The sequence below is a fragment of the Solanum dulcamara genome, chromosome 12 (assembly GCF_947179165.1).
Source record: "Solanum dulcamara chromosome 12, daSolDulc1.2, whole genome shotgun sequence".
NCBI lineage: Eukaryota > Viridiplantae > Streptophyta > Magnoliopsida > Solanales > Solanaceae > Solanum > Solanum dulcamara.
In genome coordinates, this window is record NC_077248.1 from 26,549,106 (window position 1) to 26,573,354 (window position 24,249).

Here is a 24,249-nt window from a genome sequence, read left to right on the forward strand (position 1 = left end):
CTTCATTTGCACCATGTCATGCAAGGGCCGACAAGGCTTCCTTAACATAATCACATTTACAATATGCCATATAGGCACAACTGAATCAAACTTATAAACAACCCACCTACATATGTCTACATACCTCTAAGAATATTAACAGTGACATATGGCGGGACAGTCCCCCGCCGTACCCCTGAATAAACAACTATATACATTATACGATCAGCACCAAAAGCTAGGCTCCAGAATAATGGAGCACTTCCGACATAGCTGAGTGGGAGTCCTAAGCTGGCAGATCTCCAAAGTAAGTACCTATTCCTGTGGGCATGAAATGCAACCCCCTCCTCGAAGAAAGGGAGGTCAGTACGATATATGTACTGAGTATATAAAACATAACACATCATAGCTGAAACCATAACTGAAACAAGGATGCAAGGGATAAGTGTAACAATTAACAAATTAATGTACCTACACCTTAGGACACATAGTCATATACATCATCATATGTTGTGCCTGACTTTCTAAGGAACTCGGTATCATAACTATTTCATCGTATTACCATAGCACCATATCATCATCCCCTCTCATCATGTATATTATTTTATCAGGTCATCTTATACGGCATCATATCATTGTATATGGCATAATCTTATCGTATATGTCATCATAGTACATCCAGTCCACTATGGGGCTCGAGGTCACAAGTGTATCCCTATATTTTCATATGTATGCCTACATAAGTATCCGGTCCTGTAGTGAGGGACTCGGTAAAAGAATAGTGTACATAACGTACCACACCCGACCCCTTTATGGGATTCGGTGCCATTATCACATAGTAAAATATACTGAGGAACGTTCGGCCAGATCCATAATTTAAAATAATACCGAGGAACGTAAGGCTCGATCCACATTTTCATTATATCATATATATATATATATATCCGGCTTGGGACTCGATGAATAACTTCATCATATATGATGTCATCGTATGCTTCAACTTCATCGTATATAGAATTTCATTATCGTATACTTCATATATACATATACATAGCCGGCCCAGAACTCGGTGAAGGAGTAATAAAGTTATGCATGATAACGTTCCCAGCCCATGATGGGACTCGGTGAAAGAAAGGTTACCACATACACGAGGAGAGTAGTGAGAAACCATATGCAACTAGGTCATCTCCTGAGACTCAATGAAACCAGTCAAGTGAACCATTACTTGAAGACCAGGAAAGTAATTCTTCGAGGTACCCTTTAGATGTTATTAGGGATTTCATCAATTAGGGCCTCAGGAACCACAGACGTGTACCAAGTTAATGCCACACAGTTTATGCAATCAAAGACACAAATTATGCAATCAGACACATAGCTTATGCAATCAGAGATACAACTTATGCAATCAGAGACATTTATCCTCTCAGATCCTTTTAGAATAGGAGCTTATATTTCCACTTACTATTCAATATATAGGTGGCTCGGGAGTAGTAATCTAACTACTTTAGGACCCTTAGAATTAAGAGGTGACTACGAGTCACGAATTATGTCCAGAAACTCTAAATAGAATTATCTCTAAACTCATATCAGACATCATTTCCCTTACCTTAAGCCCCTTTCAAAGAGAGAAATAGGCAAGCCTTATATGTACTACTTATCATCCTACAGAAGACTTAAAGGAGAGGACTCCACTTATTGCAGGAGTTCTAACATCCATAAGTGAACAAGGGTCTTGAATCCTACTCAACGCTTTATGAATGGAATGACTCCCAAATTTCGTATATATATAACTTAAGACATGCCAAAAGAAAAGAAAAGGTAAGCATCACATACCTTTTGTGAATTAACTATAATCCAGCTCGCCTAGCTACCTCCTTGACCTAATAACATGAGAGTAATATTGAGGTTAATAAAATTTTGCTTTCCGATTTCTAAATCTACAACCAAGTACCCATAAGAATCATTTCCTTATCCAATACCATTGACTAGTTTGTTACTAGTTCCAAAGTTACCAAAAATCGGATAGCATCTCCCCTATAACTTCAACATCACTGAGATTTCACTCGGCCAAAATGTCAACAACCATACCATCAACAACAACCAGAATATATATATATAAATAAATCACTTCAATATTACCCAATACAACTCCAAATAACTAGCTCAAAACTACGATACCAAAATAAAGTTTTTAACCTTTATTTCGTAAAAGCTTTAACCATACTAAATGGGGGGTAGTGTGGATGCAATCAGAAGAAACCACACCCTTTTTAGAATACTTTAAATCCCTGCAACACACAACCACACCAGCTACAACTGAAGCCCACAATCACAACACCCTATGCGAATTCGATTTAACTATGACGACTTCAATTTAGTTTGTTTCTAACGTCAAGCATACTTATATAATTTTTCCACTAACAACCCTATTTAATAAATGTAATATAACTTATAAAATCATCATAAACTCCAATTTTAAAGGGAAAATCTTACCTTTCCCGAAACTCTCCAAACTCGCCAAAACTTGCGTCGGAAGTTCCTTTAGCATGACTAAAATATTGTGGCTATTTTCTAACGTTTTTGGGCTGATCCAAACCATAAATCTACATTAATAACATCTTCATAACATCATGGTATACCCTAGATAATTAATTCACGGAACGAAATCGAAGGCTTACCTTTCTTTCTCCTTGGCCGAAACTACTCTATCTCTAGTTCTAGATTTTTCTTCTCTTCTTTCTTTCTCTAGAAGTCTCTTGAACTAGGAAGATAAATGAGTTTCTTTTAGATAAGAATGAGTCATAATATATATATAGGCTACTTTAGGGGGGTGACATGTGTCAAACCCTAAGTGGTGACACATGTCAAGCCTTCATTGGGCCAACACATCCCTTCCTCCTACCATAGGGTTCCATATGGCAGGTAGGGTATACCCCCTTGCTCAAGCTTCTTCCACGTGGCAATCTCCCTCGCTTCCATGTGGCACTGTCTCATGCTTCTACGTGTCACTCTCTTTTCCTCCTCGTGGGTTCGTAATCTTATCTTACTTTATGAAACTATATAATCCTTGCTACGTAAGCTTGGTATGTACTTAAGTAGCTTAAGTATGTAAGATTTCCAAGTTGGTAGCTTACGTAAGTAAGTTGAGTCCTACGACTCATTATTTGGTCTCTAACTTCTTCCGAATTCTTACAGCGCTATTTCCAATCTTCCCTATCATGAGATGTCATATTCTCCCTTCCTTAGAGTTGTTTTATAGCGTTATGGACTATCCGGATCCCATGGTAAATTCTAAGAAGCTTGAAAAGCTTTAAGAAGATTTAAGAAACTTAAGAATCCTTCCAAAAACTTAAGTATCCTTCAAGATACTTAAGAAGCTTAAGAACCTTCTAAGGTACAAAAGTACTGACAAAATTCCTAGTCGGATGTTAGAAGAAGAGACCTTGAATTTGAGGTTAATGATTGGGTTTATAGTAATTTTTACCCATGAAGGGTGTGGTGCATTTTTTCAAGAAAGGGAAGCTATGTCCCAGCAGTGTTGGCCCATATTAGATTTTGAGGTAGATTGGTAAGGTGGCTTGTAAGTTGGATTTTTTTTCTGATTTGGCATCCGTGCATTCGGTGTTTCATATGTCCTTATTGAGGAAGCTTGTTGGTGATCCTAGCGGAATTGTGCAATTGGACAATTATGAAGAGATTCCAATTAAAGTTTTGGAACAGCAAGTTAGAAAGTTAAGGAACACGGAAATTGCTTCAGTTAAATTGTTATGGAGGAACTAACAGGCTGAAGGTGCTACATGGAAAGCCAAAGTCGATATGATTTCCTAATATCCTTATCTCTTTCCTCCATTCCTAGTAAAGGTATTTAGTTCCTTCATGATCTAATCAGCCCAAATCATGTGTTTCAGTTGTTCTCATGATTTCATATGCATTCATGTTCATGTAATGACTTTTAAAGTCATGTTTTAGTTTAAAGACTTCATGTTTTATGCATTATTGAGATGTTTTGCATTCATGTTGGACTTTTATGTTCCTTTCTTATTCTATTCATGCTAGTTTCAGTCCCATTCAAGAATGAATATTCCCAAGGGGGAAATATTGTAAAACCCCAAAGGTTGAAAAATCCTAAGGTGAGGTTCAAAAGATGAATTCCCAAAAAAGCTCAGTTTGTGGCACTAGAAGATGACAACGAAGGCCATCAAGAGCCCTGTTCCTTGCCATGGTTCGTGGTCTGCTTTCGTGGTAAAAGTTCAGAAACTTAAACTGTAAAGGGAAGAGACCTCGAAAGGGACCACGGACCATGGTGCCCTCTGTGGTGACCCTCCCAGAGCCCCTCAAAATTTATGTTAAGTCAGGGGCCATATTCCACCACCAAGGGTCGTATTTCCTTTTACGGACCATGGTGGGTCTCGTTGTGGCACCCCTTCCAAAAAACTTCTTCCAAAATTTAAGTCCATCACCACGACCCTGAGTACGACCCAATTGTCCTTCACGGGCCGTGGTGATGTCTCATCTAGGTTCCTAGTTCCAGTTTTAAGTTGGGGTATTTTGGTCATTCTCCTATAGTTCATTAATGAATGTGGATGATTTTTGAGACTAGATTCTTACCTACTAACTAACCTAAATTTCCTTAACCCTCTCATTGTCCCTATAATTCCCCCAAATCCAAAATCTTCTCTCCCAAGTTTTCTCTCAAGAGTCTTCTTCTTCCTCATGCAATTCAAAGGATTTCTTCAAGATCAAGCTTCCATTCTATTCAATTTAGGTCTCATTAAGGTCAAGGTATGTGGGACTTCATCCATGGGTACCTTTCACCCATGGAATCCCAAAGATTTCTTCTCAATTTCTCTTATGATTTCTTCAATTAAAATCCATAATTTGATGATCTTTATTGGGTCTTCTCAATTATGTTATGTATCAATACTATTAGCCTAATTATGCATAATTCACATCATATTGCATGATTTTAAGTAGAATTTCAATGACCCATGCTATATGCTAGTTTCAAGTATAATTTATGAGATTTGATCATGATTTTTAAGTTATTTTAATAAAATCTTTATGAATTAGTTTAAAGATCCTTTATGCAAAGAAATTATGATTGATGATCCTATGATGTTTCAAGTAAGTTAAATATGGGGCAAGTTAGCTCCTAAAGTTATTTTCATAAGAAAAGATATGTAATGACGGAAGGTCTACACCCACATTACATGAGTTATATGATAGATAAGCTAATCCTATGATTTTACTAAGATGATGAAAGTTGAGCTATTCTTATGTTAAGTTATAAAGATTGATTGATATCTATTATTATATTTCCCTATGATGTTTATGACCATGTTTTATGAGAGCTCCATTGGATTATTGACTAAGCATTATGTGGACCTTGGGATAGGCATTCTCTCTCGCAATTAGGGCAAGAGAATCTTCAAAAGTACCCATTGTCCCATAAATACGTCACTCATGTAGGTTTACAGATGTCAATATGGCGAAGCTAGTTGATTCACATAGCACAGTTATGATGAGTTACTAATAGAGTGTGCCCTGGCCAGGTAGCCTCCACTGTCTCAATGCAAGAGTCATCGGATTCTATGTATTAGCTTGCATGGTCTTATATGTCGGTTAAAGGCCTTATCCCACATTTTTTTGTTGAGTTATTAGTTCTTATGATAGTTATGAGATTTGATGCATTGATCAATGAGATAAATGTTTTCATGTTAAAGATTTTGATCATGCATCCATGATTCATATTGATTATGTCCTATGGTTATTTTCATGCATCTTCTCAGTGACTTAATGCATTCCATGTACTAATACATACTTTTGCCTAAATTGTATCATAATGTAGGGATCGACGATCACGTTCATCCTCTTTCCACCCGTGGCTAGAGTTAGCATTATTGTACTGTTGGTGAGTCCTCATATTTTGAGGACAAGATATTTTATTTCCTCTGAGTTTATGAATTTGTTTACCTTTTATATTGGACAATCTAGGAGGTTGTATTACGCCCCCAACTATACTAGTAGAGGCATGTTATATGTTCATGGAGTGTATGTTGTCTCTTATTCCTCATTTTGAGACTTATATTCTATATTGAGATTATGTTTCTATATCTTTGATCCTTGATTTTTATCTCATTACCTAATGTATTTGTTATGCTAAGAGTCTTGGTTTGGGTCCTCTAGGATTCTAATTGAAGTGTTACAGCTAGAACCTAGGTCGGGTCATGACATAAGCAAAAGATCAGGAGGGTTTACTGATAAAGAGGAGGTACGACCCTCAATAAAATAGGCATTTGGGTGAAACTAAAAATGGGAGAATTTTGAAAAAAAATAGTTTTTGATTTCAAAATGAAAAATGATATTTGAATCAAGGTTATGTTTGTTCATGAATACAAATTGGAGTTGTTTTTTGACTTATTATGAGTAATTTGGAATCATAACACCGCTTTGGTATTTTTAAAATTCTTCAAAATTCTTGAGTTGAATTCAAAAATTTTATGATCAAACTTGTTTTCAACTCCAAAATATAATTGAAAAGAGTCATGGGCACCACAGTAAGAAAAAACAGATAGCTAAATTTCTTTAGTTTTTTGGCTCCGTTTACCTAATATTTTGACCAAAGTTAGCTATTCTGATTTCAAAAGCTCCAAAATACAAAAACTTTCATAAAAACCAAATGATCTCCCATGTGACTGAACTGTCTATCCCAGCAAGTCATAAATGACACCGGGTCTCTATAGGAACACTCTAAGTGATTAAAAGAATGTAAATTAAGAGAAAATTATTGTGAAAAATATGGACAAACACAAAAATATATATGGTCAAAATAATAGAAATAAAATGGGAAAAAAAAGACACCAAGAATTTTACGTGGAAATCCTTTTAGAGAAGGGAAAAACAACGAGCCAAGAGGAGCAACTGATATTACTATAGTAAGGAATTTTTATACCGGGTAGTGGCAAGTACAATAATCAAAATGACTACTACACAATCAAAAGAAATAGCACTCTTTTGATTTACCACCTTACTAAAATATCATCCACTCTCTATGTTTCTTCTTAAACTATTTTTTTATATATAGTCTATTGAAACCTCACAGCTCTCTAAAATTTTTTCTTTCTCTATGAATTGATTTGTTTAACAGTGAGATAATTCTCTTCACTTATAGGGGTGAAGGAACTTCTTCCGTGTATGAAATTTGGCTGGTGCCAACTTTCACCAAACTTGCACCAAACATGCTCACTTCTGGACCAATCAAAAAAGGATGGAAGTTTGCAATTTTCTAACAAATTACAGCATTTTGTTGACAAAGAAGAGTGGGTTGCATCTTTATATGACTTTGAAAGAATGGGGGATGGACCCCACAAATCTTCCCCTCCAATCCCATACACTAGAAAAAGGTATCTTGTCTTATCGGAGAGAGTTGATGCCAACAAGTTCTTTGCACAATTCGAACTTATCCTTTTTACCACTTTGGTCAGCATATCTGTAGGATTCTCATTTGTATAGATTTTTTCAACCAGCATATATTCATCTTCTATCATTTATCAAATTCGGTGATATCTTATGTCTATGTGTTTTATCTTTGCATGGTACATTGAGTACTTGCTCAAGTCTATTGCACTTTGACTATCACAATAGACGACATACTCCTTCTGTTGCAAGTCAAGCCCTTGAAGAAATTGTTTGAGCCAAATCATCTCCTTGCCAGCTTCAGTAGCCGAAATATACTCAGCTTCAGTTGTAGATAGTGAAACACTCTTCTCCAACTTTGACTACCATAATATAGCTCTCTCTGAAAAAGTTAACAAATATCCAGTAGTAAATTTTTTGTTATCAAGGTCACCTGTCATGTTAGAATCTGTATATTCCTTCAAGATCGGATTTGATCTCAAAAACACAAGCATTTATTTAAGCTTCTTATTAGATACATGAGTATCCACTTTACAGCTTCCCAATGTTGTTTTCTTGGATTGTCAAGGAACCTGCTGACAACACCAATTGTGTGAGCAATATCAGGTCCAGTACATACCATTGCATGCATATATTAAACTTCTGACAATGGAGGAATATGGAACTTTGGCCATGCTCTCTTTTTTCTCCTGAGTTGTAGGACATATCTTCTTTCTCAACTTCACATGACCGGCAAGGGTTGTTCTAATAGGCTTAGCATTCTTCATGTTGAAGTACTCTAGTGCACGTTCAATGTATTTCTGTTGTGACAAATAAATCTTCCTTTCATCTCTGAGATGAGTAATCGTCATGACCAAAATTTGCTTAGCATGACCCAAGTCTTTCATAGCTAATGACTTATACAAATCTTTCTTCAACTCGTCAATTTTGAAAGTATTTTTGCCCATAATCAATATATCATCCACATATAGCAAGAGGATAATAAAATTACCATTAAAAAAGTTTTGTACAAATATATAATGATTTAAAAAAGTCTTCTTGTATCCTAGCTCCCCCATAATAGATTCAAACTTCTTGTACCTCTATCTAAGACATTGCTTTAGTCTGTAGAGACTTTTTTTGAGTTTGCACATAAAATTTTCTTTATCATTTACTTTGAAGTCCTCAGGTTATTCCATATAAATCTCCTCTTCTAGGTCATCTTGAAGAAAAGCTGTCTTCACATCCATCTGCTCAATCTCTAAATTAAGACTAGCAGCCAAACCAAGAATTGTACGAATGGAGGACATTTTTACAATAGGAGAAAATATTTTATCAAAATCAATACCCTTTCTTTGACCAAATCCTTTAACAACCAATGTAGCTTTGTAACTAGGATTCAAACTGTGTTCTTCAACTTTAACTTTGAACACACAATTTTTCTTCAAAGATCTCATGCTTTTAGGAAATTTTACCAACTCAGAAGTGTGATTCTTATACAAAGATTTCTCTCATCTTGTATGGCTTCAATCCATTGATCCTTATGCTCATCTTCCATGGCCTCCTTATAACACTCATTTTCACTATCGCCAGTGCGTAGCACATACTCATTAGGTGAATAACAAGAACAAGGAATAAGTTATTTTGTGGACCTCCTAAGAGGAATATTTGATTCGTCCACAACTTCATGAGCAAGAGCATTATCAATAACAACACATCAATATGTTGATCTGGGAGTTGATTTTGATCATCACCATGATCATCAAGACCACCAATGCCATACATACTTGTCTAAGGAACTTGATCAAGATGGACTATGCCATCAAAACTTTAAGATTCTAGCTTCTACGCTTTGTCAATATCTTTAATGGTTTGATTCTCCATGGAGAAGATATCATGACTTCTCAAAAGCTTCTTCTCAATTGGATCATAGAGCCTATAACCAAATTCATCAAGGCCATATCCAATGAATATTCACTGCCTTTTTGTGGAATCTAACTTTGACCTCTCATCTTTTGTCACATGTATTAAAGTTTTGTAACCAAATACTCTCAAATGGTCATAGTAAACATCCTTTTCATACCAAACTCTATTTGGAACATCCTTTGCAAAGAAACAACATCAGATAAGTTAATAATATGTGCAACAATCAATATGGCCTAACCCCAAAAGGGGTTTAACAACTTTGCTTCAAAAATCAAACATCTAACTCTTTCCATCAAGGTTCCTTTCATCCTCTCAGCTAAACTATTAAGATGAGGAGTCTTAGGAGGTATCTAATACCTTGATGCTTGTCGTATTCATCAAATAGTACACAATATTCACCACTATTATTAGTATGAATACATTTCAGCTTCTTTCCAGTTTCTCTTTCAATTGAAGGCTGGAACTGCTTAACGACACCTAACACTTGGGATTTTGTCTTCAAGACATAGAACCAAAGATTTCTTGAGAAGTCATCAATGAAAGTAACAAAGTAGAGTGCACCACCCAAAGTCCTTGTCATCATTAGACCACATAAATTAGAGTACACCAACTCAAGCAACTCTATCTTTCTTGAAGGAGGGATAGACTTAAAGGAAACTCTATTTCGTTTTCTAGCCAAGCATTGCTCATATGTTTTTAATTTAACACTTTGGAAATGTGAAAATAACTTCTTCTTAGCCAAGAAATTAAGTCCTTCCTCACTAATGTGGCTAAGCGATTTTTGCCATAGCATTGAAGAGTTATCACTCTCAACTGCATTCATCATATTGGCACAAGTAGAAGTCATAGTCTAGTATAGACCATGACATTTATTACCAGGAATTACAACCAAGGAACACTTAATAAGTTTCCCTTTTCCTCCACCATTGGTAGTAAAATATCCTTCATCATCTAAAACACCAACATAAATAAGGTGTAGACGAACATCAGGCGCATGTTTTATATTATTCAAAAATAAGCTTAGTTTCACCACTAGTTTCCAAACAAATTGTACCAATACCAACCATCCTAGATACAGTCTCATTACCCAAACTCAAGGTTCCAAAGTCACAAGGAGTATAGGAAGAGAAAAAAATCCTTCCTTGATGTCAGATGTGGCACCAGTGTCTACAACAAAGCTTGACTCATCACAATCAATATTTGTTAGATCTGCATCAAGGACTGTAACAAGATCTTCAGTGGAGATAATGGCTAGGCAATTTTCATTGTAATACTCTTGAAGGACATGAATAGGAACTCATAGAAACCATACCTAGTTCTGAAAGATCACTTCGAGATATCACATTATCTCACTTTCAACTGATGATAGCCTGATCTGAGGTCTATCTTGGAAAAATAAGTGGCACACTGAAGTTTGCCGAATAAATTATTCATTCTTGGGAGAGGGCTACTAATTCTTTATAGTAACCTTATTCAGCTGACAGTAGTTAATGCACATTCTTACCAAACCATCCTTTTTTCAGATGAATAGGACTGGAGTGCCCTGATCTTGGGTGTATTTATGCGTCCATTAACAAACATAACCCATATTTGTAGTCATGTTTTAGAGAGAATTCCTAAGTTTATTTTATTTTAGAGTTATTTGTGTGTTTTTTTTGCTAACCAATGTGATTAGACACTTTTAATGCTAAAAAAATGAAATGGATCTTAAAAGGGCATCTTGGTGAAGGTTGGGGCTTAAAGATGAAGTTGGGAAGCTAAAGTGCAAAATCTATACTGAATGGGAACACTTCTACGTCGCGTTTGTGTTGCAGGAATGAAGGCCTAGATTTTTCATGGAAAACCTAGCAAGATAGAAGAGTCCGCACAAGGTCTGCATCATAGACCTGGCTCATCCTTAGTGCAATTTTGCCAAAGTTAACCTTATGCCAAGTTTCAAAGGTTAAAGCATCAAATGGAATCAAACTCATATCGATTGCCTCGATAATCATCCAAACTATGTAACTAGCCTTATTTGGCAATTTTAAAGCTGATGGAACCATCAGAATTCCATTATGAGGTCGTTTACCTGAAGTTATGATCGAAGTCTACTTTTCAAGTTATATAAGCTCCAAAACAAGGAAATGGGCCTAAAACCCAAATAAACAACCAAGCAACCGAGCAACTGGCGCCAGCAGGTCATAAATTACATGGGGTCACTATAGGAAAATTCTAGATGATGAAATAGAAGTAGAATCACAAAAATTACCAGGAGGGTCATTACAACACCTACTACAAAAAGATTTTTTGTCTACAAAATTAAAGACAAGGATCTACCCAAAGGGTCAAATAAGCTGGAGAACTGCTCCCGTATCTCCTACTTGGTCTCATAAGTAGCTTTCTTGATCAGACAGTGTCGAGACTAGACCTTAAATATAGGGATAGCCCTGGAACAAAGCTGGCAAATATCTCTAGATAATATAGCAAACGGTACCTCAACAAAGGTCAAACATCATCTATCTCAATTGAATCATACCAAAAAATGTGGGAGTCATATGGAATATACCAGCACATTATAGAAACATGGAAAACTGGATGCATAGTTAAAAATATTGTAGTAAAGTCAACTCATAAGTAACCTCTCCAACTCTCCTTAGAATCTCAAAAGGCCCAATATACCTGGGGCTAGGCTTTCCCCGCCTGCCAAGCTCTTCATGCCCTTCAAGGGCAACACCCGCAAGAATACTCAATCTCCAACCTCAAAGCACAAAGGTTCACGCCTGCTATCAGCATAACTCTGGTTTCTTCTCTGATCTGTCCTCAGACTATCCGGAATAATCTGGACCCTAGCTAAGACATCTTGTAGGTAATTAGTACCGTGTGGCCCAGGCTCTAAAGACTCAAACCATTCAACCGGAGTATGATAACTCATACCATATAAGTCCTCGAATGGGGCTATGTGAATACTAGAGTGGTAGCTACTGTATACAAACTCTGCCAAATCCAAGTACTGCTCCTAATAACTCCTAAACTCCAACACACAAGCTCGCAGCATATCTTCCAAAACCCCAATAGTGCACTCTGACTGGCCATCGTCCTGTGGATGAAATATCATGCTAAGAGCAACTCGGTTGCCCAACTCTCTTTGAAAAAACTCTCCAAAAACTGGAAGAAAAATGAGACCCCCTATTTGATATAATATACACCAGTACCCATTAAAGACGGACAACCTCCTAAATATTGACCTGAGCTAGACGCTCTGTACTGAAAGTAGAGCACACCGGAAGAAGTGTGCTGACTTGGTCAATCGATCAATGATGACCCAAATACCATCACTTATTCTGGGTGTCTGCAATATCCTATCATGAAGTCCATCGTAATACGCTCTCATTTTCACTCAAAAATTGGTAATCTCTTGAATAACCCACCAGGCCACTAACCTTAAACTGTTGGCAGCTCAAACAATGGGATACATACTCTACTATATCTTACCCCATGCCATGCTACCAATAATGTTGTCTTAAATCTAGATACATCTTTATGGTGCCTAGATTAATAGAGTATCTGGAATCGTGGGACTTGTGAAGAATCAACTAAATCAAGTCTCCAACTTTGTGAATGCAAAGGTGACCGTCAAATTACAGTACCCCATCTGAATCTATAGAAGCATGGCCATCCTCGCCTTATAATACTAACTTCTTAAGCTCTACCAATGCTCTATCCTCAAATTATCAAGCACGAATCTAATCGAATAGAGATAACCAAGCTCTTACAAAAGCCAAGATTGGTCCAAAATCTGAGATGTCCTACCTGACCATCCCATTAGCTGAATACTAGATGTCCAACGCTAGGGGTCGATCCACAACGTGAAAGTAAGCTAAATTACCCATACTTCCTATAATATGACTTAAGACATTCGTTACTACATTCGCCTTCCCTGAATGATAGAGGATAGAGAAGCCATAATCTGTTAAAAGCTCAATCTAGCACCAATGTCTAGAATTAAGGTCATGATGACTCATAATGTACTATCGTCTGTGGTAATCTCTCTCTCTCTATATATATATATATATTATATATATATATATATTATATATATATATATATATATATATATATATCTCACAATAGACTCTGTATAAGTATTGCCTCCACATCTTGAGCATGAAAACTACTACCGCCAACTCTAAATCATGAGTGGGGTAAATATGCTCTTGCACTCTCAATTGTCTGGAAGCATGAGTAATAACTGGACTCTACTACATTAGAACACACCCAAGACCTACACCAAAAGCATCACAATATACTGTAAAGCTCTTGCTCTCAACTCAAAGAGTCAGAACATGAGTGATGGTAAGCATCTTCTTAAGCTTTCAAAAGCTCAACTCCCACTCCTTGGACCACACAAAGGGGACATCCTGATGGGTAAAACGGATCAATAGGGCTGCAATGGTGGACAAACCCTTGATGAAATGCCTATAATACCAATAAATCCAATAGAGCTCTGAATCTCTCTAATGGATGTGGGGCTAGCCTAACTATGAATAGCCTCAATCTTTATCAAATCTACCATGATACCCTCCTTGGATACTGCATGTCCCAGGAATGCCACAGACTCTAACAAAACCTCATACTTTGCAAATTTAGCACAAAGATGTTGATCTCTTAAAGTCTAGGGCATAATTCTCAAATCTTGTAAATGCTCCTATCTACTCCATGACTATACTAATATATCTTCAATAAATATTATCACAAGTGATTTAAGATAAGGCCTGAATACTTAAGTCATAAGGTCCCTAAAGGCTATGGGGGCATTGGTAAGCCTTAAAGATATCTCAAGGAGCTCGTAGTGGCCATAACATATCCGAAAAACAATCTTAGGACTGTTGGCAGCTCTAATCCTCAACTTATGGTAACTGAACCTCAATTCAATCTTTGAAAACACGGCGACATCTTAAAGCTGGTCGAATAGATCATAAATATGAGGCATAGGGTAACGGGTTTTCATCGTCACCTTATTTCACTGCTTGTAGTTAACATACACCTACATAGTCCCATCCTTCTTTAAAAATGGGAAAGGAGCACCCCATGCAGACATACTCAATTGAATAAATCCCTTGCCTAAGAGATCATCAAGTTGCACACTAAGCTCCTTGAGCTCTGTAGGGGCTATACGTAAGGTGAAATAAAAATGGGATTAGTGCCCGACTCTACATCTATAGGAAAGTCAATATTTTTCTCTGGGGTTAGCTAAGTTGGTCAGTAGGAAAGACATTGGTAAGCTACCAGGAGAATTGAATCAACAAAAGGGGCCTTGTTGGACACATCACAGATATATGCTAAGTAGGACAAACATCCAAAAGAAACTAGCTTCTTGGCCCGTATAAAGGATATAATCCATGTCGACAAATGGCTATAAGCACACTACCACAAGATCGAGGAAATGCCAGGCACTGCTAAGGTAACAGTCTTGGCATAACAGTTCAAAATAGAATGGTGAAGGGATAGCTAATACATGCCTAGAAGAATATCAAAGTCCTACATATCAAGTAAAATAAGATATTCTCGAGTCTCGTACCCCTAAATACTCACCATATAGGATCTATAAACCTAATCCACTACTAAAGAGTCCACTACCAGGGTTGAAACATGCAATAAAACCTCAAGTGACTCATAAATAATACCTAAATAGGGAGAAAAATATATAGATAAATAAGAATATATGGAACCTGGAAAAAATAAAGTTGAAGTAGTCTACTGATATATGAAGATAGTACCTGTGATGACATCATATGATGCATTGGCCTCCATCCTAGCTAGAGCAGCATAAAAATAGCCTTATCATCTTCTCTTACGTTTATCAGACCTACCAACCAACTTGCCTTCGTGGGGACCTCTCCAACCCCTTATTGGCCATCACCATGACCCTAACCTCAATCTCTACCTTTAAGTGGAGGTGGTATTGCTACCAACGGTCTAGCCCAGATGGTCCTCTCTAGCCTTGTGCTCTAGTGAACAAAAGTTATAGTAACCTAAAGTTGAGCGCCCTATAATTACCCAATCGTGGTATGAAGAAAGCGAACCTCATCCTCTTGAGCTTTGCCCTATAGTAGAACCCCCGAACAGGGATGACTACCCTCGCTACTTGCAGGGCTGCCTAAAATGGCCCATTGGACTGGCCCTACTGGTACCTATTATGTTGGAACTATTAGGGGGTCTGTCATAGTTTTTCTAGCCACTAGAATGGGACCCATTGAAGCTGCCTTAATGCCTAGGCCTCTTTTCACTGCCCTTTGGGCCTAGCGATATATAATCTTTATGGTGTGGGCATGGTCTACCATATCCAGGATATAGTAGTCTACAAAAACCAAGTGCTCTATCCCTAATCTCAATTTGGGCCTCAACCCATGCAAAAAACATCGTACTCACTCTTTCTTAGTTGGTAGAATCATCATGGCATGTCGAGATATTTGTGAAATATGGTCTCATACTCAGCAAAAGTCATATGCCCCTACTCTAATCGAGTAAACTAATCTCAGAGTCAATCTTTGATGCTCCTTAGGATATACCTAGCCAAGAAGGCCACTAAAAACTGAGCCCATGCCAATAGTGGTGACCCAGCTGGCCTAGTTTATAAATAGAAGCGCTACTACTATCTGGCTTATCCACAGATCTAGTGAGATGTAAAGTCGGCTCCTTTGGACTCCAAAAGACTCAAGGAGTGGATCTTCTCCTAGATAGTAGTCAAAAACCTCCATGGTGTCTTCGCTAATGGCTCCTCAAAATGTTAGGGGTGACAGACTCTAAAATACCCCCAACATCTTCTGCTCTTGTAAAGATATAACACCTCTCCAAAACTGCTAGTGAGGGTGAAACATCTTGTTGGGGATGTTCCTGTGGTGCTACCATACCCGCAGTTGGGGTTGAGGCCTATGGTATAACCTCAATAGTTGTGAGGAGTTGAGCGATCGCCACCTGTAATATAAGGGACATAAGTGATGCGGCTAGAGGTTGTGGTGCTAGTGGTGGGCCCTTCGCTTGAGGAGGAATAGGGGCATCCTGATGCTCCTCTACATGCTCGAGAGCTATGTATAGATCGGGGATTGGCGCTGCTCTTGTTCCTATACTAAGGGGCCGGCCTCTAGGCCTTTCTGGTCCTAGTAGGTCATTGCCACTAGTAATACCACACGTACAAGCCATCTCTGTGAAAGATTGAAACAAATAAGTTTCATGAAACCAATAAGACACACAATTGCACGAAATGATACAACATAGTGAACATTCTAAATGACACCTTATAGACTCCCTAAAAATTTTTCTTCCCTGCATTTATCCCGTGCTTCCTTATGTATAGTATTTAGACAAATTTGACTTTCTTTCTATTTAGAATAGTGCATGGTAACAATGTCAAAGGCCAAGGTGGGAAATGGTTTGTGGGATAAGGTTCCACCAATACTCCTCCTTCAAGGTTCAACAAGGAAAAGAGTGTTAACCCAATGGCTCCAAGAAAGAATGTTGGTGCTCAAACTTTCCCCGTTTGGAAGAATTGTGGAAGGACTCACAAAGGAGAATGCGTAGCCATCTCCAATGCATGCTTCAATTATGGCAAGATAGGCCACCATGCTAGGGTTTGTAGAGGTGTTGGTGGTAGGCCTCAAGGGCAAATTGCTCATAGTCAACAAGCCCAAGGAGGTGTCTAATGCACCAACCACTTGTATGCCTTGCATGGGAAACAACAGGTTGAGGACGCACATAATGTCATTACTGGTATGATAAAGGTCTTTGTTTTTTATGTGTATGCATTATTAGATCTGGGTGCAAATTTATTATTTGTTACTCCATTCCTTGCTAATAGGTTTGATGTGTCACCCAAAATGTTATTAGAGCCCTATTTGGTGTCTACCCCTATTGGTGAGTTAGTTATTGGTAGAAAGGTCTATAGGGGTTATCCCATGTCTATTTTTCATAAAGTTATTCCTTGTGATCTCATTAAGATTGACATGGTAGATTTCGATTTCATTCTTAGGATGGATTGGTTACATGCATCTTATGCTTTCATAGATTGTAGGACTCGTTAAGTCAAGTTCTAATTTCTAAATAAGTCTGTTATTAAATGGGAGGATCGTGATTTGGTAGTGAAGGGTAAATTTATTTCTTATCTTAAGGCCCAAAAATTGATTGCTAGGGGTTATATTTACCATATTGTTAGGGTTAGGGATGTTGACTCTAAAAGTCCTCCTCTTGAGTTGGTTCTTGTAGTCAATAAGTTCCTCGATGTTTTTCCCGATGACCTTCTAGTGTTCCTCCTAAAAGAAAAGTTAAGTTTGGTATCAATCCCCTCTATGATATGCAACCTATCTCTATTCCTCCTTGTCGTATGGCCCTGGTGAAATTAAAAAAGCTAATGAACAATTAAATGACTTGTTAGAAAAGGGATTCATAAGGCCAAGTATTTCTCCATGATGTGCTCCCCTGTTATTTATGATAAAGAAGGATACATCACTTCGAATGTGCATAGACTACCGGCAATTAAATAAGATGACCATTAAGAACAAGTACCTAATCCCTAGAATAAAGGACTTGTTTGATCAATTGCAAGGGGAAAGTAAGTTCTCCAAGATCGATCTTCAGTTCGTCTATCACCAACTAAGGGTGAGAGAATGTGACATTCCCAAAATGGCTTTTCGAATAAGGTATGGTCAATTCAACTTTATGGTGATGAATTTTGGGTTGACGAATGGACTGGTGGTGTTCATGGACTTGATGAATAGGGTGTTCAAACCTTACCTTGATACTTTTGTGGTGATCTTCATTGACAATATTTTTATTTACTCTCGGGATTAGGAAGAACATAAGAATCACTTGGAGTTGTGCTTCAAATGCTGAGGGATAGGATATTATTGGCAAAATTTAGTAAGTGTGAATTTTAGTTGAAGGAGGTGGCATTTCTTAGTCACGTAATATCCGGTGATGGGATCAAGGTTGATCCTAAGAAAATAGAAGCAGTCAAGAATTGTCCTAGACCATTGTCTCCTTCAGACATTAGGAGCTTTTTGGGTCTAGTTGGGTACTATAGAAGGTTCATCGAAGGATTTTCTTCCATCTCATCTCCTATGAAAAAATTGACCCAAAAGAAAGCCAAATTCATATGGATGGGTGAGTGTGAGAAGATTTTCCAGACTTTGAAAGATCAACTTACCTCCTCTCTTATTTTGACTCTACCAGAAGGATTAGAAGTGTTTGTGGTTTATTATGATGATTTAAATATTGGCTTAGGTTATGTCTTAATGCAAAACGGCAAGGTCATAGCCTATGCTTCTAGGCAATTAAAGGTACATGAGTGTAACTACCCTATCCATGACCTTGAAATTATGGCTGTTGTTTTTGCTCTGAAGATTTAGCGGCATTACCTCTATGGGGTGCATGTGGATGTTTATACCGATCATAAAAGTCTTCAATATGTGTTCATGCAAATGGACCTTAATCTAAGGCAAAGGAGGTGGCTAGAACTTTATAAGGACTATGACATAAGTGTGCACTATCATTCGGGTAAAGCCAATGTTATTGTCGATGCACTTACTAAAGTGTCTATAGGGAGTGTGGCCTATATTGATGAAGGGAAGAGGGAGTTGGTGAAAGATGTTCACCGGTTGGCTAAATTAAGGATGAAGTTATGTGGTATCGATAATGGTACTATGGTTGTTCAAAATGGGTCCAAATCCTCTTTGGTGGTGGATGTTAAGTTAAAGAAAGATCTTGACCCGACGTTTATTGAGTTAAAGAAGTTGGTAAAGGAAAACAAGTTAGAGGTCTTTTCCCAAGGGGGAGATGGGGTGCTATACTACCAAGATCGGCTATGTGTTCCATATATGGATAGTCTAAGGAGTTTGATCTTGATAGAGGCTCATAATTATACATACTCCATTCATCCCGGTTCGACGAAAATGTACCAAGACTTAAAAGATTTCTATTGGTGGGGTGGCATGAGGAAGGACATAGCAAGATTCGTGTTCGAATATCAAAATTGCCAACAAGTGAAGGCTGAACATCAAAGGTCAGGTGGCCTATCCCAAGACATTGAAAACCCTAATTGGAAGTGAGAATATATGAAAGACCCGTAACATACCGGTAACAACATTGGGGCCTATCCCAAGGACAAGTGATAGTGAATTCTCTCATGCTAAGTCCGAAAATGGTGGACGTCCTCTTTTCTGCCAAAAGTACTCCGGCCAAAGGTCTTCTAATTGTACTACTCCAAGGTTTGACAAATATAGGATTCCCAACCCTAAACCTCTAGGAGGTGCTCCTATAGGCCAAGTTACTCCCGCATGCAAGAAGTATGGTAGGAACTACAAGGGTAAATGTCTAGCCGGGTTGAATGTGTGCTACAAGTGTGGTAAGCTGGGTCATCATATTAAGGAATGCAAGGTCAAAGATGGTCGACCGTAAGGCCAAGTTTCTCAAGGTGTCCAAGGGAAACCAAAGGGTGGTCAATGCAATAATATGTTATATGCCCTCCATAGTGGGTAAGAGGTGAAAGAGGCGCCCAATGTTGTTACCGGTATGTTACGGGTCTTTCACTATGATGTTTATGCTTTTCTTTATCTGGGTGAAAATTTATCTTTTATTTCCCCTTATGTGTCCATAAGGATTGATGTTAGTCCCGAGACACTGTTAGAGCCTTTCTCCATTTATACACCCATAGGTGAGTCGGTTGTGGCTAAAATAATCTATTGAAGTTGTCTGGCTACCGTCTTCTATAAAGTTACTTTATGTGATCTCGTTGAGCTTAAGATGACTGATTTTGATGTTATCCTTGGAATGGATTGTATATATGAATGTTATGCTTTTATTGATTGTAGAACCTGAGTGGTTAAGTTTCAATTCTCGAATGAGCCGGTCCTAGAATGGAAGGGTAGTAACTCCGTATTTAAATGTCAATTCATTTTGTGCCTTAAAGCTAGGAAGATGATTTCCAAGGGTTGTATTTATCATCTTGTGAGGGTTAGGGTGAGAATTCTAAAGACCCTTTCATAGAGTCGGTCCCCATTACAAACGAGTTTTCGAATGTGTTTTCCAATAATTTACCCAATTTTTCTCCTAAAAGGGAGATTGATTTTCGTATAGACCGTATTTTGGATACTCAACCTATTTCTTTCCCTCCTTACCGAAAGGCTCCAGAAGAGTTAAAGGATTTGAAGGATCAGTTGAAATACTTGTTAGACAATGGTTTTATTAGACCAAGTACATTTTCATGGGGTGCTCCTGTATTGTTTGTTAGAAAGAAGGATGGTTCACTACATATGCGCATTGATTATCGATAATTGAATAAGGTAACCATCAAGAATAAGTATCCAATTCTGAGAATAGATAACTTTTTTGATCAATTCCAAGGGGAAAGTTACTTCTCCAAGATAGACCTTCATTTTGATTATCACTAATTAAGGGTGAGGGAGTGTGACATTCCCAAAATAGCATTTCGGACAAGGTATGTCCATTATGAGTTTCTAGTCATGTCGTTTGGTTTGACCAATGCTCCTGCAGCTTTCATAGACTTAATGAATAGGGTGATCAAGAAATACCTAGATATTTTTGTGATTGTATTGATCGGTAACATTTTGGTTTACTCTCGAAATGAGGAGGAGCATGCAAGTCACTTATGGATTGTGTTGCAAACTCTAAGAGACAAACAACTATTTCCAAAGTTCAACAAATGTGAGTTTTGGTTAAAGAAAGTGGCCTTCCTTGATCACATTGTGTCCGGTGAAGGAATTATGATTAATCCTAAGAAAACCGAACCAGTTAAGAATTGGCCTAGACCTGTTACACCCTAGAAAATTTCGTGTTACTAAGGCTACAGATGGCTTAATGTGAGCTCGAGGAGGAGAAAATATTACAAGTATAAAGAATGAAATTCTACTGTAGTAATATGAGGATAGCATGAGTATAATATTTAGAGTTCGTACAATATGATTGGAATGATATGTTAAAAGATATATAGCCCTTATAACCGTGAAATGAGGTGGGGACCACATGATGGGATATTTATAAAAAAGATATTTGATAAGTTATATGGATAATATATATGAATTTAAATACAACTCAAGAAGGACCCTTGATCTAAATCCAAGTGTAAGCCCTCCATAAAGATATTTTTAAGTTATGTTTTTAGCGATATGACTTGGGGAGACCATAACCTTATCATTGTTTTGGAATTTGGGAAAACTCCTAAAAGAAAAGTTGTACATAATTGGATTATATTTCCAACCATAGGTTGTGGGAATTAATTTGATATAGAAATCAAGAAATATGACTATTTTACTGAACAAAGGCGCTGGCACAAATAGAGAGCCTGACACATGGTGGACACGTGGTGGGACCACCCCACCGCCCTTTATCACTGTAAGTAGGTTCAAAACAGGTCATAAACAGCATGATAATTGCTATATTCTATAATTTTTTGCATTGGACTATTCATGAGTTAATGGACTATTATATTCTGTATTTTCATACATTGAGTTATTCGCAAGAGAATCGACTCAAGTTAAAGACGGGATCGCTTTCGGACATAAAGTAGAAATCTTTAATTTCTAATTATAATTAGAAGATATTAGTTGAGATTATGAATTAATTAACCATAGTTGGATTATTAAGTGGAAATTTAGGATTAATTAAGATGAACTAAGCTAGTAGTGGGATGAAAATGGCCCCCACTGCCACATGGCCAATTCTGATTGGTCCATATTTTAGTAGGAGACAATAAGAATCCTTGGGAAGCAAAATGATCTTTAAGTTGACTATAAAATCTACTGCAAACATAAAAATATCTGCAACCCTCATATTCTCCAATTTTACAACATTCTTTACCAAAAGAGAAGCTCTCATCTTCACTAAGAGAGAGGCTTGGCCATGGTTGATGGAGAAGATCCAAGCTTGGTGATTAAAAGTAGTTTTTTTTCAAGTATTTCAACCCTTTGGAAGGTACCTAGCAATGTGACTTTGTCCAAAAAAATCTGCACCAAAATATTTTCCAACTCTGGAAAATTCTATGAAGAAAGAAATGAGAAATGTAGAGAGGCAGAGAAACCGGTCAAACCTTGGCTTGAGGAAGAAATTAAGGGGTCAATTGTGGTGATTCTTCAAGGTTATGGCAGCAAGGAGGGATTCTTTAGGTCAACAAAAACATTGATGAACCAAGCCTCAAGTTCCAAGCAAGTTGTGTCACTATAACCTAAGGTAAGATTTCATCTATTTTTCCTCATCATGGAGGCAATTTAACTTTTATAAGTTGATGAATGTATGAAACTATGGGTGTTGATGTTGAGGTGTTGTTGAGCTGTGTTGGGGGCTATTTTGGTGTAGGAAATGACAAATTACTTTTGCTTAATATTTTGATTGTTATATTTATGGATTTCTGATGAGAATGAAGGTATTTAGTGGTTAAAGTTGAAGCTAAATTTGTTTTGGGCTATTGTAAGGATTATATTAATGATAATGTGGTTTACTTGAATATGAAAAGGGTGATATAATTGTCTTGTGGCTGCTTCTATGTCTCACAAAAATTTGATAAAAAGTTAGTTAAATAAGGTATAAAAATCATATGTGGTGTTCTTCGTGTGTCCACAAGTATTCTCAAGGTTTCGAGTATCATCATGTTGTTAGTTAGGGGTTGTTTTGATAGGTTGTTGTTTTTCTTGTTGATCTTGTAAAACTAATGATATTTAAGAATATATATTGTGTTGTATGTTGGATAGGCTACTGTAGGGTTGTTTCAATGAACGTTACGATTATGATTAATTATTGAGTTGTTATAAATTATTTTCATAAGGTATGGTAGCTGCAACCTATTAGGAATAATCTGATAGCATTGTAGTTGTCATGTTGATAATTAACGAAAGTCGAATATTATGTGGGTTGTTCAGAATATTCTTGAATCTCGTTTTGGCTAGTTTTAACATGGTATTTTAATATGTGATTGTTGATGTTGCTTGGTGGTTGTATGGCTGATTTGGAGGCAAGGAAAGTGAGCATTATAGGGGAGGTACTGTCCAATATTTTTTTCTAGAAATAACCTATTAACGACGAAGTACGTTTTATGCCTTTTCATAGCCTAACCATAGTGCTTAACGTATTAATATAGGTTGGGACCCAATGGGGCAGCATATACATATTGTGTGCGAATAAACGCTAAAGGTATGTAAAGCTTAGCATTTCTTTCTTTTGGCATGATCCATATGAAATAAATGGATGATGAATGTATAAATTCCAAAGAAGCTCTTATTCTTAGATACACAAGGATGGCTAATGTTCTTGATTTTCTAGAGCTTATATCATTATGTTTGGATACATGTGTATGATTCCAGTCGTCCTAATTTGGTATGATTCATATTTCGGTATAATTCATGATTCTTATTCACTTCTTAATGTTGGAACTCTTGGAAAAATTGAGCTACCGCTCTCAACTTTCTATATGATTGGATAGTGATTGATATGAAAAGCTCCTATTTTTTTTAAAAAAAAGGCTCTACAATGACTAATGTCTCTGACTTTATAAGTTATTTCACATTATATCGATACATGTCTATGATTCCTGAGTCTCCCATTTTATATAGTTCATAATAATATATAAAGGGTTGGGAACAACCTTTGGTAGAAATGCAAGGTAAGCCTGAGTATAATAGACCCTTGTGGTCAGTCCTTTTCCCGGACCCCGTATATAGCGGGAGCTTTAGTGCACCGGACTGCCCTTTTAATGATATATAAAGAGTACTTAATATGACTATCGCTTGACACTCGAATGTTGGCAAGTCTACGTGATCATCAAGTCTCAGATGATGATTTAATTACATGTGGTTACTGACTACTCTACTTGTGTATACTGTTGTTACATCTTTCACTGAGTCCTGAGCTGGGTATATATTTTTGCACAGTTTCACTGTATTATTCACCGAGTCCCTCAGTAGAGGGCCG